This window comes from Canis lupus, chromosome X (assembly GCF_048164855.1).
Source record: "Canis lupus baileyi chromosome X, mCanLup2.hap1, whole genome shotgun sequence".
NCBI lineage: Eukaryota > Metazoa > Chordata > Mammalia > Carnivora > Canidae > Canis > Canis lupus.
Genome location: NC_132876.1, coordinates 108,369,429 through 108,391,981, shown reverse-complemented (window position 1 = coordinate 108,391,981; position 22,553 = coordinate 108,369,429). Strand labels below are relative to the sequence as shown.

At 37.3% G+C, this 22,553-nt stretch overlaps 1 long non-coding RNA gene across 2 annotated transcripts in view; it reads right to left on the bottom strand.

Annotated features, from left to right (window-relative positions):
* Positions 1–409: 409 nt before the first annotated feature.
* The window catches only part of LOC140628649 (uncharacterized), a 207,710-nt gene continuing 185,566 nt past the window's right edge, over positions 410–22,553 (bottom strand). For both annotated transcript variants that reach the window (XR_012026675.1, XR_012026676.1), the window contains exon 4: positions 410–572. This is a non-coding gene — a long non-coding RNA (uncharacterized lncRNA). The remainder of the gene's footprint in view (positions 573–22,553) is intronic.

Below are 22,553 nucleotides of genomic sequence, written 5' to 3'. Positions count from 1 at the left end.
GATTTGGGGAGAGTTCTACCACCCTACCTGGTATGAGTGCCTAACTATGCTTAAATTGTTTGTGCAAATGATATGGTTTATGCTGACTACCTGCTTTCCTTCTAGGAGTTTGATATTTTGTTATGCACTGAGCATAGGGTGCCTATGTGACAGTCCTCTAATAAGAGCCTTGGGTATTGAGTCTTTAATGAGTTTCCTTGGTAAACAACACTTATATTAACCTATCCTCAAGTTCATGGAGTCCATATTCAAATATGTCCAGTCTACTGATGGTCTCATTAAGGAAATTTTTCACTGATACTGGTTGATCTTGGGTGGATTTTCCTGGGCCTTCCTCACTAGTAGCCAAATACTGGTTGGTACTGGTGTAGGATTTTGGGCCCAAGATAGTTTTTTGCCTTACCTCAGCGGAAGCAGATTTTTGCTTCCATAGTTTCTCCAAGTTGTAGGCCTTTGAGGGAAGAGACTGTACTTAGTCTTTGCATCTCACATTGCCTGACACATAGCAGGTTCTTGGTAAGTGACTGTTGGATGAGTAATTTTATCAGCTACATCATGCTTCTAGAATAATGCTAAGAAGAAAAGCAGAGGATAAAATGAAGAAAAATAGTCGCCTGATATTAAGTAATGTATACTGTTGATAGGTAGACAAATTAACATTAAGAGTACATTAAACATTAAGACAAATTAATTCAGTTTGCCTTGCAAAAAAGTAAGATTTTCTCGGTATGTTAGTTCATTGTTAGTGTGGTACTTGACAAAATATTAGCTGATTATTTCCCCAAATGGTATAATAGTTATAAAAATTTAAAATTGGGCCTGGAACAGTGGACAACGATATTTTATATATTACAAGGAGTTTTAGCTAGAATTTAGAGTTTTTAAAATTAAGAATACATTATATTCTTGGCTCATTTTCTCAACTACTGTTTCACATCCTCCAAAGGTTTTTTAAGTGCACAAATTCATTTTGCCAAAAGGAATATATATCTCCTCTTAAAGGAGCATATTTTAACCAAATTAATTCCATAAATAGTAGGGCAATTTATAATGCATCTTTTTATAGATAACATTTTTTTTCTACCACATAAAGACATTTGCATTTCCAATCTCCTCAGTTATCTTTGGCTTTGTAACAAATCACCCCAAAACTTAGTGACTTAAAATAACAACAATCTATTATTTATGATGGTTCTGTGTGTTTATTGGCCAATTCTTTTGCTCTATGTAGTGTTATCTGGGCTCGGTCATGTGACTGCCTTCAGCTGGTACCTGATCTGATCTACAATGCCCATGAAGCCTTCTCTCTTATGTCTGGGCTTTGATGCAGATTGTCACCTGGTATACTTCAGTTTTACTACATGTGATATCTCTCTCCACATGGCAGCTCATCCTGTATAGCCTTGCCACATGTCTTCTGTCTCTACCATGGCAACTAGGTTCTGATGAAACAAAAGTATAAGCTTCCCCCTGCACAGTGCACTTTTGCTATGTTATATTGGTCAAAGAAAGTCACAGATCAACCTAGATTTTTAAAAAAGGAAGCTGGATCTTTGCTCTTTATGACAGGGAAAGCATGCAAGTATAGGGAGAGGAGAAATTTTCATGAACGTATTTAGAGACCTTAATTCACTCTTTACCATAATAATTCATATCCCTCCCTCATGCAAAATACAATGAACATTATCCTCAAAAATATCATACCATCATAGTATTAGCTCAAAGTCCAGCATCTTGCCATCTAAAAAAGTTTAAATGTGGATCCTCAGGTGAAGTGTGTGTGTGTGTGTGTGTGTGTGTGTGCACATGAAGCTGCTTAAGTATAGTTCCTATCAAATAATAAAACTGAAAATTAAAATTTATCTGTTCCTCATACACTCACACACAAAAGTAAGACAAAGATATAAAAATCACAATAAACACATCCATCCAAAGAGTAGGAGATGAAAGGTACAGCAGTCACTGGCCCATAGTAATTCTGAAATCCACCCAGCCACATAATGTCAGGATCCCCTACTCTAGGAAACCTGTAGTTTTTATACTTATCAAATTATAATCTATTCCATTAAACAAAAGCTACAATTTTTACTTAATAGGCTTTCTTTACATTGGGCTGTGGCCAAAGTGTTAGAGGACAATGCCCTTATGGTATTTAAAAGTCCCTTTGTCTAGCTGCAAAAATATTTTTGAGGCACTTCATTAAATGCTTAACCTTCACTTTTGATTTGATCTTGACCTTAAAGCTATAGTTTACTGGTAGCATCCTGAATTTAATGTTTTCCCTGGGTCCATTTTGAACTGTCTTCTCACTTTATAGCAGCTCATCCACTAGTTGAGGGGACTGTCTTGGGCTTCTATATTACCTTTATATTATTATTAAAAACTTTAACAGTTTCTTCTTTAGCTCATCTTTTCTTGAAATACACTATAGAGAGCTTAAAGAGTCAACTGGCATCTTCAACATTCTTTCTGGAATTTTAGCCACACAAGTTTGTTGGGTTTCATTTTATCTTCCAAGTTACTGTAGGCAAGAATCTTGCCAAATATCCTGTCAATGCATAAACAAACTCCCATTTTCCAGCATCCAATAGCAAATTCCTTACTTCTTTCTATTCTCTGTCTTCTACCAAGTCTCAAAGCCAATGTAACATGTCTGAGTTGGTTTTGTTTTGTTTTGTTGATAACACCCTGGACTAGATATGAGTGTATGTCTCTGTTATTTATTGATAGATGATAAACCACCCCAAAACTTAGTGGATGGAAACAACAACTATTTCTTATTTATTATGATTCTGTGGGTTGAACGAAATGATTCATCACATCTTTGGAAGAGAATTTAAAACCGAATGTCAGTTTTACCATCTCAAATTATCACAAGAAGAAAAAACTAAAAAATAAACTAAAAGTTAATTCAATAAATAACTTTTGATTTTAATATAATAAAGTTCATAAATAATATAGAGAAATAAAATATTAGAAATAAGGTACCCAAACCTATTTCGTTCTCACCATCAAACTTTAAAATAACAGATTTTAAAGAAATACACTTTAAGAAGGCAATCCCTTATAATTTTAAGTGTTCAGGACCTAAAACTTTTAAACAAATAACTTATTTACCTCATCCCTATAGAGTTAAAATCCATTCTATGAGTTAAAAAGAAAGGATTTTTTAGCTTCCTGAATTTGGATATTAAAAAAATGTTTCAGGTACAAATTTCATCTAGAAACATATGACTGAAAGAAAAATTTTCTGAATTATGTTTTGCTATTAATAAATCTAGTGGTATTATTGAATATTCAATCTCTGATCTCTGTATCTTGTACATCAGACAACCGGTAGTTCAGAAATCAGAATTCTCTTTTAAGTTTAACAGCTTGGTAGATCAAGGATGAATTCGACTGTGCTTCTGCTTTACTTGCTTGTCAAGGGATTCCTAGGGTTTATACAAAACTAACATTACCCATTTAATTAAAAAACTATTTATAAGATAGAAAAGCAAGTATAAAATTATAATTGTCTTCAAGAATCCAACAAATATAATGAGAGTTATACATCATTCAGGATCACAGTCATACAATGTTTTGTCCACTCTTCACCTGTGTGCTCAAAAAGAAATTATAGAATACCAGAAGAAAAGTGAGACACTTTTGTCATTCAGCAAGTGGCAGATTCCTTGTCATACAACAGGTTTTGGAGTAGTATGTTATGTAAAGATGCAAACTATTTTGGTACAGCCTTGTCATGTGTTTTTACAAGATGTCGGAACTGGAGGGTATTATGCTGAGTGAAGTAAGCCAGTCGGAGAAGGACAAACATTATATGTTCTCATTCATTTGGGGAATATAAATAATAGTGAAAGGGAATATAAGGGAAGGGGGAAGAAATGTGTGGGAAATATCAGAAAGGGAGACAGAACGTAAAGACTGCTAACTCTGGGAAACGAACTAGGGGTGTTGGAAGGGGAGGAGGGCGGGGGGTGGGAGTGAATGGGTGACGGGCACTGGGGGTTATTCTGTATGTTAGTAAATTGAACACCAATAAAAAATAAAAAAATAAAAATTAAATTAAAAAAAAAAAAAGAAACATGATGGAAGGACCAATACTACATGTCTAAAAGATAGCTTGAGTATAAAAAAGCCTTAATGCCATACAAAATATAAAACAATATTTAATAAATTATAAATAAATAATAACAACATTGCAGTGCTTAATAAAAACTGATGGTTGCTTGTGGTGAAAGTCATTAGGTTATTGGGACCTGTTGAAGAAATAACATTGTGTCTTGAGAACAAAAGTGTTTCTTATATGATAGTTGATGGAAAGACACTTCCATCACTCGTCTCCAGTCAAGATGGGTATCTAGGCAATGAAAGGTAAAATGCAGATAGAAATTCAGGGAAGATTTTATCTTGAAAGTTAACTGCTTAGTTCCAAAGCCATTTATTTTCTCACATTCCAGATTTAAGGTGCAGAGACTTTTTAGTGTGTGTTATTTTTTCAAGTAGCAAATGCATGAGAGATATTAGAAATAAACAATATAATGGGGACATGAATTGCATCTTTGCTTCTAAAAATATTCAGAAAGCTTCTTTGAATAGTGCACAATATTTCCATTTGTGGGATTGCTTTACTGCATTAGCACCATCACCATCAGCCAACCATTATGACTGGAAGTTAAAATATAGATGTCTCTATCTATCCATTTACTATTAGAGAGAAAGTAAAGCATAATACCTTAGTGGCATCATCACTGTTAGTATCTTACATTGGCAAAGCTAGCAAAGACAATCTTGTTCCTTCCCTACGTCAGTTGAAAGGGAGAGACTATTTAGTATCAAGGGAACAAACCACTAATAAACAAATTATTGTTCTTGCCCTACATTATCAAATATTTGAAATCTAACCACTAAATTGAGGGGGGTTTAGTTCACATATGTTTCCATAGAAGGGTGTCAACAAGGCTGGATTGTTTTTCCTAATTAAAGCAGTGAAATTTATTATGAAAATCAGATTTCACATAGTATTTGAAAACTTCTGGTCATCTTCCCACCCAGAGATAACCACTATTTATAAGTTAATGCTCATTTATTTTATTTTATTTATTTATTTATTTATTTATTTATTTATTTATTTATTTATTTTTAAAGATTTTATTTATTTATTCATGACACACACACACACACACACACAGAGACAGAGAGGGAGAGAGAGAGAGAGGCAGAGGGAAAAGCAGGCTCCATGCAGGGAACCCGATGTGAGACTGGATCCCGGGTCTCCAGGATCACACCCCGGGCCGAAGGCGGCGCTAAACCGCTGAGCCACTGGGGCTGCCCCTATTTATTTTTTAATAAGGTGTTCTGCCACTGGATATAATCCAGTTGTTGCTCAGTACCAGTTCTCTGCCTAGTCCCTATTATCAAATGTGAACAAGTCAAAGCTGGGGTGGGGATGTGGGGTGAAAGGGGATTTGGAAGTGACTAGTTCACTTGTTCAGTTTAAGGGGAACATTTTTTACTTTCCAAAAACTCAACAAAAGGAGCAGTGTGAGGCAATCCAGTGGATGGAGACAGCCACCATGTCAACATTAGTCTGTTCTAATGACCAATCCCTGTACAGAGACTGGCTCATCTCCCTTTCCCTTCACCTCTGCCTAGCTTTATGCTTATCCCTGCCTTGCGGTTGGTCCAAAGTATCTTGCCGCTCAGGTTTCCCTCCCTCTTTCCTAGACTAGATCAAACAGTAGCACACACACACACACACACACACACACACACACACAAAACCAAACCAAACCAAACCAAAAAAAAACAGTAGCACAGATGTCTGCCTAGGAACCCCGCTGGGGCAGTACCACCTTCAGGTCTTGGATGCACAAGCTTGCTGCCAAGTCCTTGGAAGATGTTTTTAAAAGCTTATTTTCATTATATGTGGAATTTAAGAAACAAAACAAACAAGCAAAGGAAGAAAAGACAGAGAGAAACAAACCAAGGAATAGACTCTTAGCTATAGAGAACAAACTGATGGTTACTAGAGGGGAGGTTGGTGGGTGGTAGGTGAAATAGGGGATGGAGATAAAGGAATGCACTTGTGATGAGCACCAGGTGTTGTATGGAAGTACTGAATTACTATATTATACACCTAAAAAGAATATAACACTGTATGCTAACTATACTGGGATTAAAAATAAAAACTTTATTTAAAAAACTAGTTTTCATTAATCTTGCAGTGATGCAACCTTGCATTCTATGGGATAGAAATGTTTGGACTCTATTTCTGGCATTATGGTAGGGTTTAGTGGTAGTCCAAAATTTACTAGGAAGTCATTCATTTCCTTTAGATTTTCAATTTTGTTGCCATGGACTTCCGTATCACCTCTTATAATTTCCTTGGTCTTTTCCATTTTTATGGCTCTAATATCCATTCCATTTTTCAATAACATCACTTTTATCTTTTTCTGAATTGGTTTTGCCAGATGTTGGTTTATTTAATTTTCAATAAAACCTTATTATCCTTTCAACTGTTTTTGTTGTCATGGTTTCATTTATTTTTACCTTTCATCTGTATGAAATCCCTCTTCCTACTTTCTCTTGGTTTACATTGTTGATTTTTTTTTAGTTTGAATCATGTAGTTCACTTATTTTCAATATTTTTTTAAAAAATAGAATATTTATGACTATAAATTGCCTGAATACAGGTCCCATATAAAGTGTAAACTTTATTATTTTGCTAGATAATTTGTAATTTCCTCTTTGACCTGGGAGTCTTTTAGAAGGTTTCTCAATTTCTAAGTAGTCTTTATCATTTCATGATTTTATTGAATTTTTATTTGGTTATAATCAAAGAATATGATCTTCAAAACCTACTTTGAGGAATTTATTAAAGATTTCTTAGTGACCACTAAATAATTGATTTTTGTAAACGTTCTATCACATGATAAATGAATGTTGACTTAAATTCCTTATATTATTCAAATGCTGTATCTTTACTTTTCATCAACCTGATTTGTCAAAATTCTGAAAGAATACTAAAGCCTTCCATCATTATTGTGTTTTTTTTTAAATAAAGAACTTGTATTTCTGACAGATTTTGCTTCATGTATCTGGCTTCTGTGATATTTGGTGCATATCCTCTCATGGAGTAAACCTGGTTTCATCAGAAAACATCCATTGTTGTCCAAGGTTTAAATCTTTTTTTTTCCAGTAAAGTATTTAAAATTGTTTATTAGTATTTAATTTTTTGTGTGACAGATGGGTGTATGTCATTATTTTGTAATCAAGAATGGAAAGATATGATCCATGTCAGAGTTAAGGATGTTTTAATTTTTTCCTTTCTCAAGGCCTCATCAAAATTAGAAGTTTATAAATTATCTGCATATATCTTGTTACACTCACTGACACACAAAATAGATGAGATCATCTTTCTTTAGCATTTATCATAAAACATATAAAGACAATGAAATTGAACTAATATTTAACAGGCATCTACAGCATTTTCCTGTTTTTGTTTTCTCTTTTTCATTTTACCTTTTAAGTCCTTTCACTCATTTCTCTCACCCACCTTCACCTCCTGCTTTTGCAACCACAAATCTGGTCTCTGTATCTTTAAGTTTTTTTTTTTAATGTTCCACATTTATGAAAGATCAGACAGTATTTGTCTTTCACTGACTTATTTCACTTAGCATAATGCCCTTGAAGTTGATCCATATTGTTGCAAATGGCAAGATTTCATTCTTTTCTATGGTTGAATAAGATTCATATATATATATAAAATGGACTATCATACACATACACATACATGTATCAAGGGACATGTAGTTTATTTCCCTATCTTGGCTATTATAAATAATGCTGCAATGGACATGGAGGTGAATGGATCTTTTTGAATAAGTGTTTTTGTTTTCTTTAGATGAATACCCAAAAGTGGAACTGGTGGATCTATTTTTCTGAGGAACCTCCATATTGTTTTCCATAGTGATTACATTGATTTACATTGCCACCATCATTGCACATACATTCCTTTTTCTCTACATCCTCACCAACACTTATTTTCTGCTTTTGATAATAGTGATTCTCACAGGTGTAAAGTGATACCTCAATGCAGTTTTGATTTGCATTTCCCTGATGAACGATGTTGAATATCTTTTCACAGGTCTGTTGTTCATGGGTATGTCTTCTTTGGAAAAATGTCTATCCAGATCTTCTGCCCGTTTTTAGTCAGGTTATTTGTTCTTCTGCTATTGAATTGTATGAATTCTTTACATATATTGGATATTAGCCCCTTATCAGATTTATGATTTGCAAATACTTTATCGCATTTAGTATGTTGCTTTTTCATTTTGTCAATGGTTTTCTTTGCTTGCAGAAACTTCTTAGTATAATATAGTCCTGCTTATTTATTTTTACTTTTGTTTTGGTTTCAGATTCAAAACATCATCATCAAGACCTGTATCAAGGAGCTTACCACTAGTAAAGTCACAGGATACGAAAATCAATATACAAAAATCCATTGTGTTTCTGTATACTAATAATGAACTATCAGAAAGAGAAATAAAGAAAACAATCTCATTTATAATTGTATCTATTTTTTCATTTTATTTTTTAATAGAGTTCAATTTGTCAACATACAGCATAACACCCAGTGCTCATCCCATCAAGTGCTCCCTCAGTGTCCGTCACCCAGTCACCCAGACCCCCGCCCACCTCCCTTTCCACCACCCCTTGACCATTTCCCAGAGTTAGGAGTTTCTCATGTTCTGTCTCCCTCTCTGATATTTCCCACTCATTCCCCTTTATTCCCTTTCGCTAATTTTTATATATCCCAAATGAATGAGACCATATAATGTTTGCCCTTCTCCGATTGACTTACTTCACTCAGCATAATACCCTCCAGTTCCATCCACGTCGAAGCCAATGGTGGGTATTTGTCGTTTCTAATGGCTGAGGAATATTCCATTGCATACATAGACCACATCTTCTTTATCCATTCATCTTTCGATGGACAACGAGGCTCCTTCCACAGTTTGGCTATTGTGGACATTGCTGCTATAAACATCGGGGTGCAGGTGTCCCGGCGTTTCACTGAATCTGTATCTTTGGCATAAATCACCAGCAGTGCAATTGCTGGGTCAGGGCAGATCTATTTTTAACTCTCTGAGGAACCTCCACACAGTTTTCCAGAGTGGCTGCACCAGTTCACATTCCCACCAACAATGCAAGAGGGTTCCCCTTTCTCCACATCCCTCTCCAACATTTGTTGTTTCCTGCCTTGTTAATTTTCCCCATTCTCACTGGTGTGAGGTGGTATCTCATTGTGGTTTTTTTATTTCCCTGATGGCCAGGGATGCAGAGCATTTTCTCATGTGCTTGTTGGCCATGTCTATGTCTTCCTCTGTGAGATTTCTGTTCATGTCTTTTGCCCATTTCATGATTGGATTGTTTGTTTCTTTGCTGTTGAGTTGAAGAAGTTCTTTATAGATCCTAGATACTAGCGCTTTATCTGATAGGTCATTTGCAAATATCTTCTCCCACTCTGTAGGTTGTCTTTGAGTTTTGTTGACTGTTTCTTTTGCTGTGCAAAAGCTTCTTGTCTTGATGAAGTCCCAATAGTTCATTTTTGCTTTTGTTTCTCTTGCTTTCATGGATGAATCTTGCAAGAAGTTACTGTGGCCAAGTTCAAAAAGGGTGTTGCCTGTGTTCTCCTCTAGGATTTTGATGGAATCTCGTCTCACATTTAGATCTTTCATCCATTTTGAGTTTATCTTTGTGTATGGTGTAAGAGAGTGGTCTAGTTTCATTCTTCTGCATGTGGATGTCCAATTTTCCCAGCACCATTTATTGAAGAGACTGTCCTTTTTCCAGTGGATAGTCTTTCCTGTTTTGTTGAATATTAGTTGACCATAAAGTTCAAGGTCCACTTCTGGATTCTCTATTCTGTTCCATTGATCTATGCGTCTGTTTTTGTGCCAGTACCACACTGTCTTGATGACCACAGCTTTGTAGTACAACCTGAAATCTGGCAATGTGATGCCCCCAGCTATGGTTTTCTGTTTTAATATTCCCCTGGCTATTCGGGGTCTTTTCTGATTCCACACAAATCTTAAGATGACTTGTTCCAACTCTCTGAAGAAAGTCCATGTATTTTGATAGGGATTGCATTAAATGTGTAAATTGCCCTGGGTAGCATTGACATTTTCACAATATTAATTCATTCAATCCATGAGCATGGAATATTTTTCCATCTCTTTGTGTCTTCCTCAATTTCTTTCAGAAGTATTCTGTAGTTTTTAGGGTATAGATCCTTTACCTCTTTGGTTAGGTTTATTCCTAGGTATCTTATGCTTTTGGGTGCAATTGTAAATGGGATTGACTCCTTAATTTCTCTTTCTTCAGTCTCATTGTTAGTGTATAGAAATGACACTGACTTCTGGGCATTGATTTTGTATCCTGCCACACTGCTGAATTGCTGTATGAGTTCTAGCAGTCTTGGGGTGGAGTCTTTTGGGTTTTCTATGTACAGGATCATGTCATCTGTGAAGAGGGAGAGTTTGACTTCTTCTTTGCCAATTTGAATGCCTTTTATTTCTTTTTGTTGTCTGATTGCTGAGGCTAGGACTTCTAGTATTATGCTGAATAGCAGTGGTGAGAGTGGACATCCCTGTCTTGTTCCTGATCTTAGGGGAAAGGCTCCCAGTGTTTCCCCATTGAGAATGATATTTGCTGTGGGCTTTTCGTAGATGGCTTTTAAGATGCTGAGGAATGTTCCCTCTATCCCTACACTCTCAAGAGTTTTGATCAAGAATGATGCTGTATTTTGTCAAATGCTTTCTCTGCATCTATTGAGAGGATCATATGGTTCTTGTTTCTTCTCTTGCTGATATGATGAATCACATTGATTGTTTTATGAGTGTTGAACCAGCCGTGCATCCCGGGGATAAATCCCACTTGGTCATGGTGAATAATCTTCTTAATGTATTGTTGGATCCTATTGGCTAGTATCTTGTTGAGAATTTTTGCATCCATGTTCATCAGGGATATTGGTCTATAATTCTCCTTTTTGGTGGGGTCTTTGTCTGGTTTTGAAATTAAGGTGATACTGGCGTCATAGAACGAGTTTGGAAGTGTTCTATCTCTTTCTATCTTTCCAGACAGCTTTAGTAGAATAGGTATGATTCCTTCTTTAAACATTTGATAGAATTCCCCTGGAAAGCCATCTGGCCCTGGACTTTTGTGTCTTGGGAGGTTTTTGATGACTGCTTCAATTTCCTCCCTGGTTATTGGCCTGTTCAGGTTTTCTATTTCTTCCTGTTCCAGTTTTGGTAGTTTGTGGTTTTCCAGAAATGCGTCCATTTATCTAGGTTGCCTAATTTATTGGCGTAAAGCTGCTCATAATAAGTTTTTAATATCATTTGTATTTCCTTGGTATTGGTGGTGATCTCTCCTTTCTCATTCATGATTTTATTAATTTGAGTGTTTTCTCTCTTCTTTTTAATAAGACTAGCTAATGGTTTATCTGTCTTATTAATTCTTTCAAAGAACCAACTCCTGGTTTTGTTAATCTGTTCCACAGTTCTTCTGGTCTCTATTTCATTGAGTTCTGCTCAAATCTTTATTAACTCTCTTCTTCTGCTGGGTGTAGGATTTATTTGCTGTTTTTTTCTCCAGCTCCTTTAGGTGCAAGGTTAGCTTTTGTATTTGAGTTCTTTCCAGTTTTTGAATGGATGCTTGTATTGTGAATGTATTTCCCCATCAGGACTGCTTTTGCTGTATCCCAAAGATTTTGAACGGTTGTATCTTCATTCTCATTAGTTTCCATGAATGTTTTTAATTCTTCTCTAATTTCCTGGTTGACCCTTTCATCATTTAGCAGGATGGTCCTTAACCTCCACATGTTTGAAATTCTTCCAAACTTCTTCTTGTGATTTATTTCTAATTTCAAAGTATTATGGTCTGAAAATATGCAGGGGATGATCCCAATCTTTTGGTATTGGTTAAGACCTGATTTGTGACCCAGTATGTGGTCTATTCTGGAGAAAGTTCCATGTGCACTTGAGAAGAATGTGTATTCAGTTGCGTTTGGATGTAAAGTTCTGTAAATATCCGTGAAATCCATCTGGTCCAGTGTATCATTTAAACCTCTTGTTTCTTTGGAGATGTTGTGGTTAGAAGATCTGTTGATTGTGGAAAGCTTGATTTTATAGTCAAGTCACCAAGTATAAGTGTATTATTATCTAAGTGTGTCTTAACTTTGGTTATTAATTGATTGATATACTTGGCAGCTCCCACATTCCGGGCCTAAATATTGATGATTGTTGTTAGGTCCTCTTGTTGGATACATCCTTTAAGTATGATATAGTGTCCCTCTTCATCTCTTACTAGTCTTTGGGATAAACTTTAATTTATCTGATATGGATGGCTACCCCTGCTTTCTTTTGAGGACCATTTGAATGGTACATGGTTCTTCAACCTTTTATTTTCAGGCTGTAGGTGTCCTTATGTCTAAAATGAGTCTTTTGTGGACACCAAATAGATGGTTCTTGCTTTTTTATCCAGTCTGAAACCCTGAGCCTTTTGATGGGGTCATTAAGCTCATTCACATTCAGAGTTACTATTGAAAGATATGAATTTAGTGTCATCCTGATACCTATTCAGTCCCTGTTTTTGTGCATTGTTCTCTTGGACTTCCCCTTTCTTTTACAGAGTCCCCCCTTAGTATTTCTTGCAGAGTTGGCTTGGTGGTCACATATTCTTTCAGTTTCTGCCTATCTTGGAAGCTCTTTGGCTCTCCTTCTATTCTGAATGAGAGCCTTGCTGGATAAAGTATTCTTGGCTGCAGGTTCTTCTCATTTAGGACCCTGAATATATCCTGCCAGTCCTTTCTGGCCTGTCAGGTCTCTGTGGAGAGGTCTGCTGTTAATCTAATATTTCTCCCCATAAAAGTTAGAGATTTCTTGTCCCTTGCTGCTTTAAAGATCTTCTTTTATCTTTGGAGTTTGAAAGTTTCACTATTAAATGTGGAGGTGTTGAGCGGTTTTTATTGATTTTAGGGGAGGAATCTCTCTATTTCCTGGATCTGAATACCTTTTTTCCTTCTCAAGTTAGGAAAGTTTTCATCTATGATTTGTTCAAATACATATTCTGGACCTCTGTCCCTTTTGGCGCCCTTGGGAACCCCAATTAAACATAGATTTTTCTTTCTGAAGCTGTCATTTATTTCTCTTGATCCTCATGATCTTTTCATTGTTTTTCTCTTTTTTCCTCAGTTTCCCTCCTTGCCATCAACTTGTCTTCTATGTCACTCACTCGTTCTTCTACCTCGTTAACCCTCGTCATTAGGACCTCTAGTTTGGATTGCATCTCATTTAATTGATTTTTTAATTTCGGCCTGATTAGATCTAAATTCTGCAGTCATGAAGTCTCTTGAATCCTTTATGCTTTTTTCTAGAGCCACCAGTAGTTTTATAATTGTGCTTCTGAATTGGCTTTCTGACATTGAATTGTAATCCAAATTTTGTAACTCTGTGGGAGAGACGGCTGTTTCTGATTCTTTCTTTTGAGGTGAATTTTTCCTTCTAATCATTTTGCTCAGTGCAGAGTGGCCAAAAACAATTGTTCTGGAAAAAGGAGAAAAAGAGAGAAGAGGAAAAAGAAAAAAGAAAAAAAAGGAAGAAGAAAAAAAGAAAAAAAGGGGAGAGCAAACAGAAAACAAAAAACAAGGGGGAGTATCCTCTGATTTTATATACTGTAAATCCCTTGACTTGCCCTGGAACTTTCCAGCACTGCTTGGTCAATAACTTGCTTTTCCCCTGTCCATCTAGCTGTTCTTCTGGGGGAGGGGCCTGCTGTGCAGATTCTCAGGTGTGAGCACCTGGGGGAGCTGCTCAGCCCCCTACCTGGTGCATGGCTCAGTGGGAGTTGTTTATCCTGTGACGCCCCAGGAGGAACAACAACAGTGGCCGTGGCCAGCTCTCCAGCCCTGGAGTCAGCTCCCGCAGCAACTACCGCAGCTCCAGTCCACAGGGGCCTGGATGCTCCGGGGGCAGGGGCCACCGATCTGCACAGCTGGGGGTCACCCAGTTGCAGGAGCGTCTTTGCTGTCCTGTGCCCTCCCGGCCTCCGCCTGTCCCGGGGGTAGTGGCGGATCCTGGGCTGTGTTCCCCAGCACCCTGGGCTCCAGGGCCTGCCCTGCTGGAATCCCGCTCCCAGGGTGCGCAGCCCCCTCGGTGCGGAGCCTCCTCCGAGCTGCTCCCGGGCCGCCGGGCGAGCTGCAGCCCTTTAGGGAGCTCCGCCGGGGTGTGTGGTGCGCTCTTCCCCTGGGCTCAGGTCCTCTGTTAGTGTCCCAGGGAGCCTGAGGGCATCTCCGCCCCTCCTGGGATCCTGCCCAAGTTCCCTGCGAGCGCCTTTCCGTCTGGGAAGATTGGTGAAGCTCCTGCTTCTCCGGGGCAGGGCTTTCCCTTCCTGGGGGCACTCGCCCAGTGGCCTTAGCCCAGCTCCTGGGGGGCCCCTCCCCCTTGGATGCTTTTTTATTTCTTTATTTTTTTCCCCGTCTTCCTACCTTGATAGAAGCACAAACTCTTCTCACTGTAGCATTCCAGCTGTTCTCTCTTTAAATCTCAGACCGAATTCGTAGGTTTTCAGGATGATTTGAAAGTTATCTAGGTAAGTTGGTGGGGACAGGTGACTTGGGGACCCTATTCTTCCGCCATCTTGCCCCGCCTCTCTATAATTATATCAAAAAGAATAAAATACCTAGAAATAAATTTAACCATGGAAATGAAAGATCTCTATATTGAAAACTACAAGACATTAATGAAAAAAACTGTTGAAGACACAAAGAAATGGAAAGATATTCTGTGCTCATGAATTGAAAGAATTGATGTTGTTAAAATATCCATACTACCCAAAGCAATTTAGAGATTCAGTGCAATCCCTATCAAAATTCCAATGGCATTTTTCAAAGAAATAGAATAATCCTAAAATTTGTATAGAACCAGAGAAGATCCCAAATAGCCAAATCAATCTTGAGAAAGAAGAACAAAGAAGAAGGCATCACTCTCCCTGATTTAAATCTATATTACAAAACTATAGTAATTAAAACAGTATGGTGGGACGCCTGGGTGGATCAGCAGTTGAGCGTCTGCCTTCTGCTCAGGGTGTGATCCCGGAGTTCCGAGATCAAGGTCCGCATCAGGCTCCCTGCATGGACTCTGCTTCTCTCTCTGCTTATGTCTCTTCCTCTCTCTCTCTCTCTCTCTCTGTCTCTCTGTTACTGTCATGAATAAATAAATAAACTCTAATAAATAAATTAATTTTAAAAAACCAGTATGGTATTGTCATAAATAGTGACACATCGATCAATGGAACAAAATAGAGCCCAGAAATACGTGCATTATATGATCAATTAATTTATCACAAAAGAGTGAAGAATATACAATGGGGAAAAAACAATCTATTCATTAAGTGGTGTTGGAAAAACTGTACAGCCCCATGAAAAACTTAACCACTATCTTGCACCATACATAAAAATTAACTCAAAATGGAAAAAGACTTGAATGTAGATATGAAACCATAAAACTAGAAGAAAACATAGGTGTAAGCTCCTTGATACTAAATTTTTAATAATATGATTACAATTTTATAATTGTAATAATTAACATCAATCCCAGAAAGCAATTCTATAATGGTAATATTCGGTTTTAGATGAATGTTGATTTTAGAATGCAGCCATTTGCCATTTTGTAAGATGTATATTTAGGGCATCTCTAGGAAAAACCTCATCATGAAGATATGGTGAGTCTGTGAACAGTGAACTTAGTCATCAAAGCAGAAAATGATAAATCAAGGATCCAATCAATGAAAATGAAAATGTAAATCAGAGTGAGGTACTGACAAAGCTACTACATGTATGTACTATGCAATATTGTGTATCTGCCAAGAAGATCCTTAATCAACCTTTTCACAGGCCCAAGTAGACTCAGAGATCAAATAGAATACATAAAGTATTTAGGGAACTTTGTCAGTTATCTATAACTGCATAAAAAACCACTCAGAACATAATGGCTTAAATCAACAATTATCTGATTGACTTAACTCAAGACTGTGGACCAGCAAGTTAGTCTGGTCAGCTAGGTGACTCTGATTCTAAAGGTTGGCTCACTGTTGCCTGGGGTACCTCAGTTCTCATCTGTGTGGTCTCTCATCCTCTAGGAGTCTAGCTGCTGCTTGTTCACATGTTAGCTAGCTGGATTCTACGAGAAAGAGTACAAGTATGCAAAAATCTCTTGAAGCTTAGTTAGGCTCAAAACTGGTATATTGTCATTTGCAACACATTCTATTAGCCAAAGTGAGTTGCAAAGCCATTCTAGAGCAAGGGCTGGGGAACTAGATTCTTTTTCTTGCCGGTAGGAGCTATAAAGTCACATTGTAAAGAGACTGGATACAAGTAGAGGTGAAGGATTTTGGCCATTTTTAAAAATCAATATACCCCAAGTCCATTGGTTCCAAATGTAAGAACTAGAGGGATCTAGAGACAGGGATGACCCAGGAGTTCTTTATAAGACATCAGCATTTAAATAGATTGCTTCACAAAGTAGCTGAAATGTTTTAATGAAATTATTCACTTTGAGTGGAAAATTACTTCAAAATCATCCTTTAGTTGATGCCATCAATTGTGAAATAATCTTATTCATGCTTTTGAGGCTCTTTTCTCATAATTAGTTTATTGGAACATACAAGTGCTCTGCTGAGCATATGTTGTTATACTTATTTTCCCTTTGAGGAAACAAAATCCAGAATGGTGGTCCACAAAGTTTGCACTAGAATAACTTTGAGAAGCTGTTAAAAATATAATTTCCTGGGCTACACCTTAGACCTGTTGTATTAGTTGAGATTTTGTGTTGCAAACAATAGAAAATGGCTATCATATAAGCACGTATCAAATGTATTGGTAGGTCAGTAGTAACTCACAGAACCACGAAGACAGAAGGATAAGGTATAGAAAATGAGCACTGCCAAGGGAGGCCAAGGACATATCTGATGAGGTTACTACTGTGGTCATTACCAAACACTGTACTTATAAGTCTACACCATTGATTCTGGGAATTCTACACACTGGGCACCACTAACACCTCCTTCTTATCACAGCTCCTCTGAAGACAGTGCTGCCACCACTACCAGGCAATGCCACAAGATTTAGTTTTCTACTAACCCAGCCTCATTGTGTTACTTGCTCCAGATTCAACATCTCAAGCAAGAGCATCTGATTGATGGGAGTCCTATCTGCAAAAGAGGCTTGGAAAATTAGTATCTCTTTTCTTCAGCTTCCATACTAGAAGGTGATCTCTGTTCTCTGCCAAAATCTATGGGTAAGGGAATTCCTCAAACATAGGAAGGTGGTCTAAATCCTATAGGATAAAGAAAAAAATATTAATGTCCACTCTATCTTTTAGATACAAAATATTGGTTGGATGATGTAGCACACATTATATTGCTTCACTCTTACCCCCTCAGCTCTCACCTTCACATGTCCTCAAAGGCTGATTTACTTCAATATTCATGATTCTATCCAGGTACTGCTTATCTGGTCATGGAAGCACTTGGCCTGCCCAATGGCAAGCCAGAGGTGTCAATAGAGTTTATGGCCTCAACGGTAGTCCTTCCAAGGAGAATGGGGCAAGGAGTCAGTAGATGAATACCCCAACCTACTTGTACCTCACCTGAGATAATTCTGAGGCATATTCTTATAATAGCCCCCAGAGTCCCATAGGAAGATTCAGATAGTTTCCCATACTGATGACTGTCGTGATAACACACTGCATGTTGGCTTTTTCCCCTTTGCTGTCTCACTTGCTGGCTTCTTTAGCAATGTTTCCTGCTCTCATGCTCCAAGCACACCACTTGTACTTAAAATTTTGTCTTAGGGTCAGTTTCTGGGGGAACTCAAAATAAAATGTGGATACCTTGGTATTTGAAAGTTTTAAAAAGTAATTTATGTGGTCCAAAATGTGTTTCCAGGGCAGCCCTGGTGGCCCAGCGGTTTAGCGCCGCCTTCACCCCAGGGTGTGATCCTGGAGACATGGGATCAAGCCCATGTCAGGCTCCCTGCATGGAGCCTGCTTCTTCCTCTGCCTGTGTCTCTGCCTCTCTCTCTCTCTCTGAGTCTGTCATGAGTAAATAAATAAAATCTTTAAAAAAATGTGTTTCCATATCAAAAGTTTGAGAACCAATTGTCCTGACAAATGAAAAGGCTTGCCCAAGTTCCCATTAAAGGTAAGGGCTCTATACCAAATCTTATATGAAAATCCTTTCTTTTGGTTCTTGGGCCAGTTCTCTCATAACTAAATTATACTTATAGTAAAAAAAGTAGATTTTTATTTCCAGATGACTTTATGTGAGGAGAGTTTTATAAGGCAACCAACATAATCATGCTAGATTTCAAACAATACATAATGTCACTAATGACTTAGTCTTTTAAAAAATATAATAACAGCCTTTCTTCTTTGTTTCTTTTTGTTAATGTTTCTGCCTTTGTAAATTCTTAGCATAGAATTCACCTCCAATATTATTGTTTTGATTGACAATTTTATTTCCATTTTAGAAAACTTGAAAAAGACAAATGTAAAATGAAATACTTCTCAAAGAATGAACCTTTATTTTCAAAAAAGAAAAGACTTGCTTTGTGATGTTGAGAAAAAGAAATGCACTTGTTATTGTTGTAACCTAATGTTAACAGCTTGTCTTTATAAATGGTATTGTATAACAATATTTGTGAAAGGGGGAAACAAAGGCAGAATGAAATTCACAGTGATGGCCTACAATGATTTACAGAGTAATATTATAAGAGCAAAAAAATCCCCTCTTTATTAAATAGAATTGAAATGGAGCCAGAGATAAATAATTAGAAACCAAATATGAGAAGAAGTAACTAGGATGTATCCTGAGAACATCAACAGAAAACGTTTAGGTTGTTCTTTTCACACATCAGTTGAATAGGGAAAGTAAATTAAAATCTTCAGAAGGAATTAATGACTAAGTTGTTTCACTTAGTTGTTTCTTTTAGATTATATTTTTCTTAAGATATTTATTTTAAACAACTTCCCAGGGATTTTCACTCATTTGAACTATGTCCTCAATTGTTTACAGCAAAGATTTTCTCAAATGTTCCAATATGGCAGTGGAGCATACATTTCTGATTTTTCTGGGTTTATAACTAGTGTCAGGACCTACCAGTAATTTGATTTTGGGCTAGAATCACAATTTCTCAGTACTTCAGTATTTGCCTTTTAAATGACCATATATATAACAGTTTCCATTTTGCAAAGATATTATGTGGACCAAATGAGATAATATCTGCAAACACTTCATAAAATACCGTACACATATTAGTATGAATATATTGTTTTATTATGATTAATTGTCCTCCTTGGTTAAGGTATCAAGTACATATTCATAGCATGGACTATGGGATCTTACAGGCCTGGATAAAAACTTGATTCTTCCAAGTATTAGCTGTGTTGTCTTGGGAAAATTAAACATCCCTTAGCCTCAGCTTTCTTATCTGGAAAATGGAGATAATAATGTTTTTCTTTGAACACAGAAGTGCTCAAATAGAAGAGAATATCGATGATGATGATGTGCCATAATTTAGGGGCTTTCTCTACAGTTTTCTACTCTCAGCTCCTACTATTTCTTGGATCATTTTTCTTACGTAGTCATATTTAAGATCATAGAACAGCATTCAGGGCCAAAGTATACATTTATAGACCTAAAGACTATTAGCTTAATATGTTAGCACCAGACACCCTTTATACTTCTGCAGGGTTATAAAAAATGGTGGTATCCCCATCTCAGAATTCATCATTATCAAAAGTATCAGTAAGCTACAGCCATAACAGCACTGCATAACAAACTGTTCCAAAATTCAGAGATCTGCATTCATGGTGGCAGGCTCTGTTCTAACCAGCTTTCATCCTCTCTGCACCAGTGGGGGGGCATGTACTTCTTTATAGCACTGGTAAAGGTGAATGAATTGAAGTGGAAATATATGTGATCTCTTAAGGCCTAAGATCAGACCTGGAACTTTAGCATGTCTGCCATATTACATTGGCCAAAGCAAGTCACATGGCTGAGTCTCAAGTCAAGTGGGAAAGGGAAACATAAACTGTTCCATTAGTGAGAAGGACAGCAACATCACATGACAAAGGAATTACATATAGGAAAAGGTGAAGAATCAAGGCAATATTGGCAATCAATCATAGTTAAAAAAGACTAAACTAAAGTCCTTGAGAAGAGTTCAAGCTTTGTTCATCAATGAATTGGCATTTCTAAACCAAAGCTGGAAACATTCATTCACTAGTCATTCAATAAGCATTATACTAGAGCTGAGAATATGCAGCCTTGAGGAAAGACTCTTCCCCAATTAAATAAGTTTAATGAAGAGTTATAGAATATTGTAATTACAGCCTATATAAGGTTTTGTAGTGACACAAAAAAGGAAGTGGTAGGCCCATGTAAGAGGTACTAAATGGCTGTTCATGCTACTAGGTCTTGAGAAAATAGCTTTGTAGAAATCAGGTAGGCAGGAATACCAAGCAATAAGGGGGAAGAGTGGTAAAAACTATCATTTTTTTACCTCTTTGGAAAGGACTTGAAATTTCTCCCTATTTATGGGAAATCCCTACATATGAGGAGTACCACTGAGTTTTCCTACCACTCACTTTCCCAGCCTCCAGACTGCTAGGGTGTGGCCACATGCCTCCAATCATTTGTACCCTCTCCATACTCTGAAACTAATGGACAAAGAAGCAAGGTCAATAGGGAATTTATTTATGCACAGACAAAGCTACATTTCTAGGGGCAGCTGTGGCCAAAGCTCCAAGCAGTGGTGTAGTGTCTAGTATTGGTGGTTTTATCTATGTAATCCACCATGCCTGAGTCTAGTGACAGTAATAACTATATCTTCACAGGGCCAGTTCTGAAATTTTATTTTGGGCATTAACCTTGACTCCAAACTTGGTTCTCATGGAAAATTGCAATATCCTTTAAATAAATTTCTTTGCTGGCTCGATTAGTCAGATTTTTTTTTTCGTTCTTTCAGCTAAGACCGACTTATTTTTTTAAAATAAATTTATTTTTTATTGGTGTTCAATTTGTCAACATACAGAATAACACCCAGTGCTCATCCTGTCAAGTGCCCACCTCAGTGCCCACCACCCAGTCAACCCCACCCCCCGCCCACCTCCCCTTCCACTCCGCCCCTAGTTCGTTTCCCAGAGTTAGGAGTCTCTCATGTTCTGTCTCCCTTTCTGGTATTTCCCACTTATTTTTTCTCCTTTCTCCTTTATTCCCTTTCACTATTTTTTATATTCCCCAAATGAATGAGACCATATAATGTTTGTCCTTCTCCAGTTGACTTATTGCACTCAGCATAATACCTTCCAGTTCCATCCACGTCGAGGCCAATGATGGGTATTTGTCATTTCTAATGGCTGAGTAATATTCCATTATATACATAAAACCACATATTCTTTATCCATCTAAGACCGACTTATTAAAGGGCTACAGCAGAAATTGAAAGAAAAGTCGAAGTCAGTGGAGAGGTAAAGTGAGATCAGTAAATGAAAGAAAGAAGAGATAGTAGAATGTCTGGCAAGTGATGACTGAGCTGAAAGAACCCTAAGAAACCAATGGCAGGGGCCTTGCAAGTATTCAGCTTCTACCACAACCGATAGCTTCTATCCCTGTTTGGCAGCACTTTGAATTACTAGATAATTTGTTTTAAATCTCAATGTCCAGGTCACATCCCAGATCACTTACATCAGAATCTCATATAATGGTATTTTTTAAAAGCTCTCCAGATGACTAGATGTGCCACCAATGTGCAGCCAAGGCTGAAATAGGATTAGAGGAAGCTAGAACCATAGATGGAGAACAAAACAGGTGTACCTGTCTGGAGTGAGGAATGAAGAGGAGGAAGCAGAACTGATAATGACACAGAATGAACACACTGATTGGATGCACTGAATCATATATGGTGTCTAATACAAATTGCTGACTTTACCATGTCCCATCATTTTTAATTCTATAGTGTATATCCAAGCCATTCTTTTCTTCAAGTCCACTTTCTGCCTTAGCTCAGATCCTTATCACTTCTCATGTGTCCTATTGCTACCACCTTCCAGTTGGCTTTCCTGCTTCAATCCATTCTTAACTCCAATTCATACATTATAATACTACCAGACCTGGAATACTCTTTTTAAAGAGCAAATCTGATTGTCTTACTGTACAGGCTAACCTAATCCAATAGATTTCCCCCAAATACTACCAGATAAAACCCAGACTTTAGTATGGCTTAAAAATCTTTATGCATTGTCCCAACTGAAGTTCCCAGCCTCATCTCCTGCCCCATCCTTGCTCTCCAGCCATCTAAGCACTCATCTGTTCCTAAACATACCATCATCTTTCACATCATTCTGCTTCTTTGTTGTTGCATTTATTCTTTCATTGAATTGGGTGTTAATGTTTGTAAGATTATCTTTCATGCATTTGTGATTTACTAC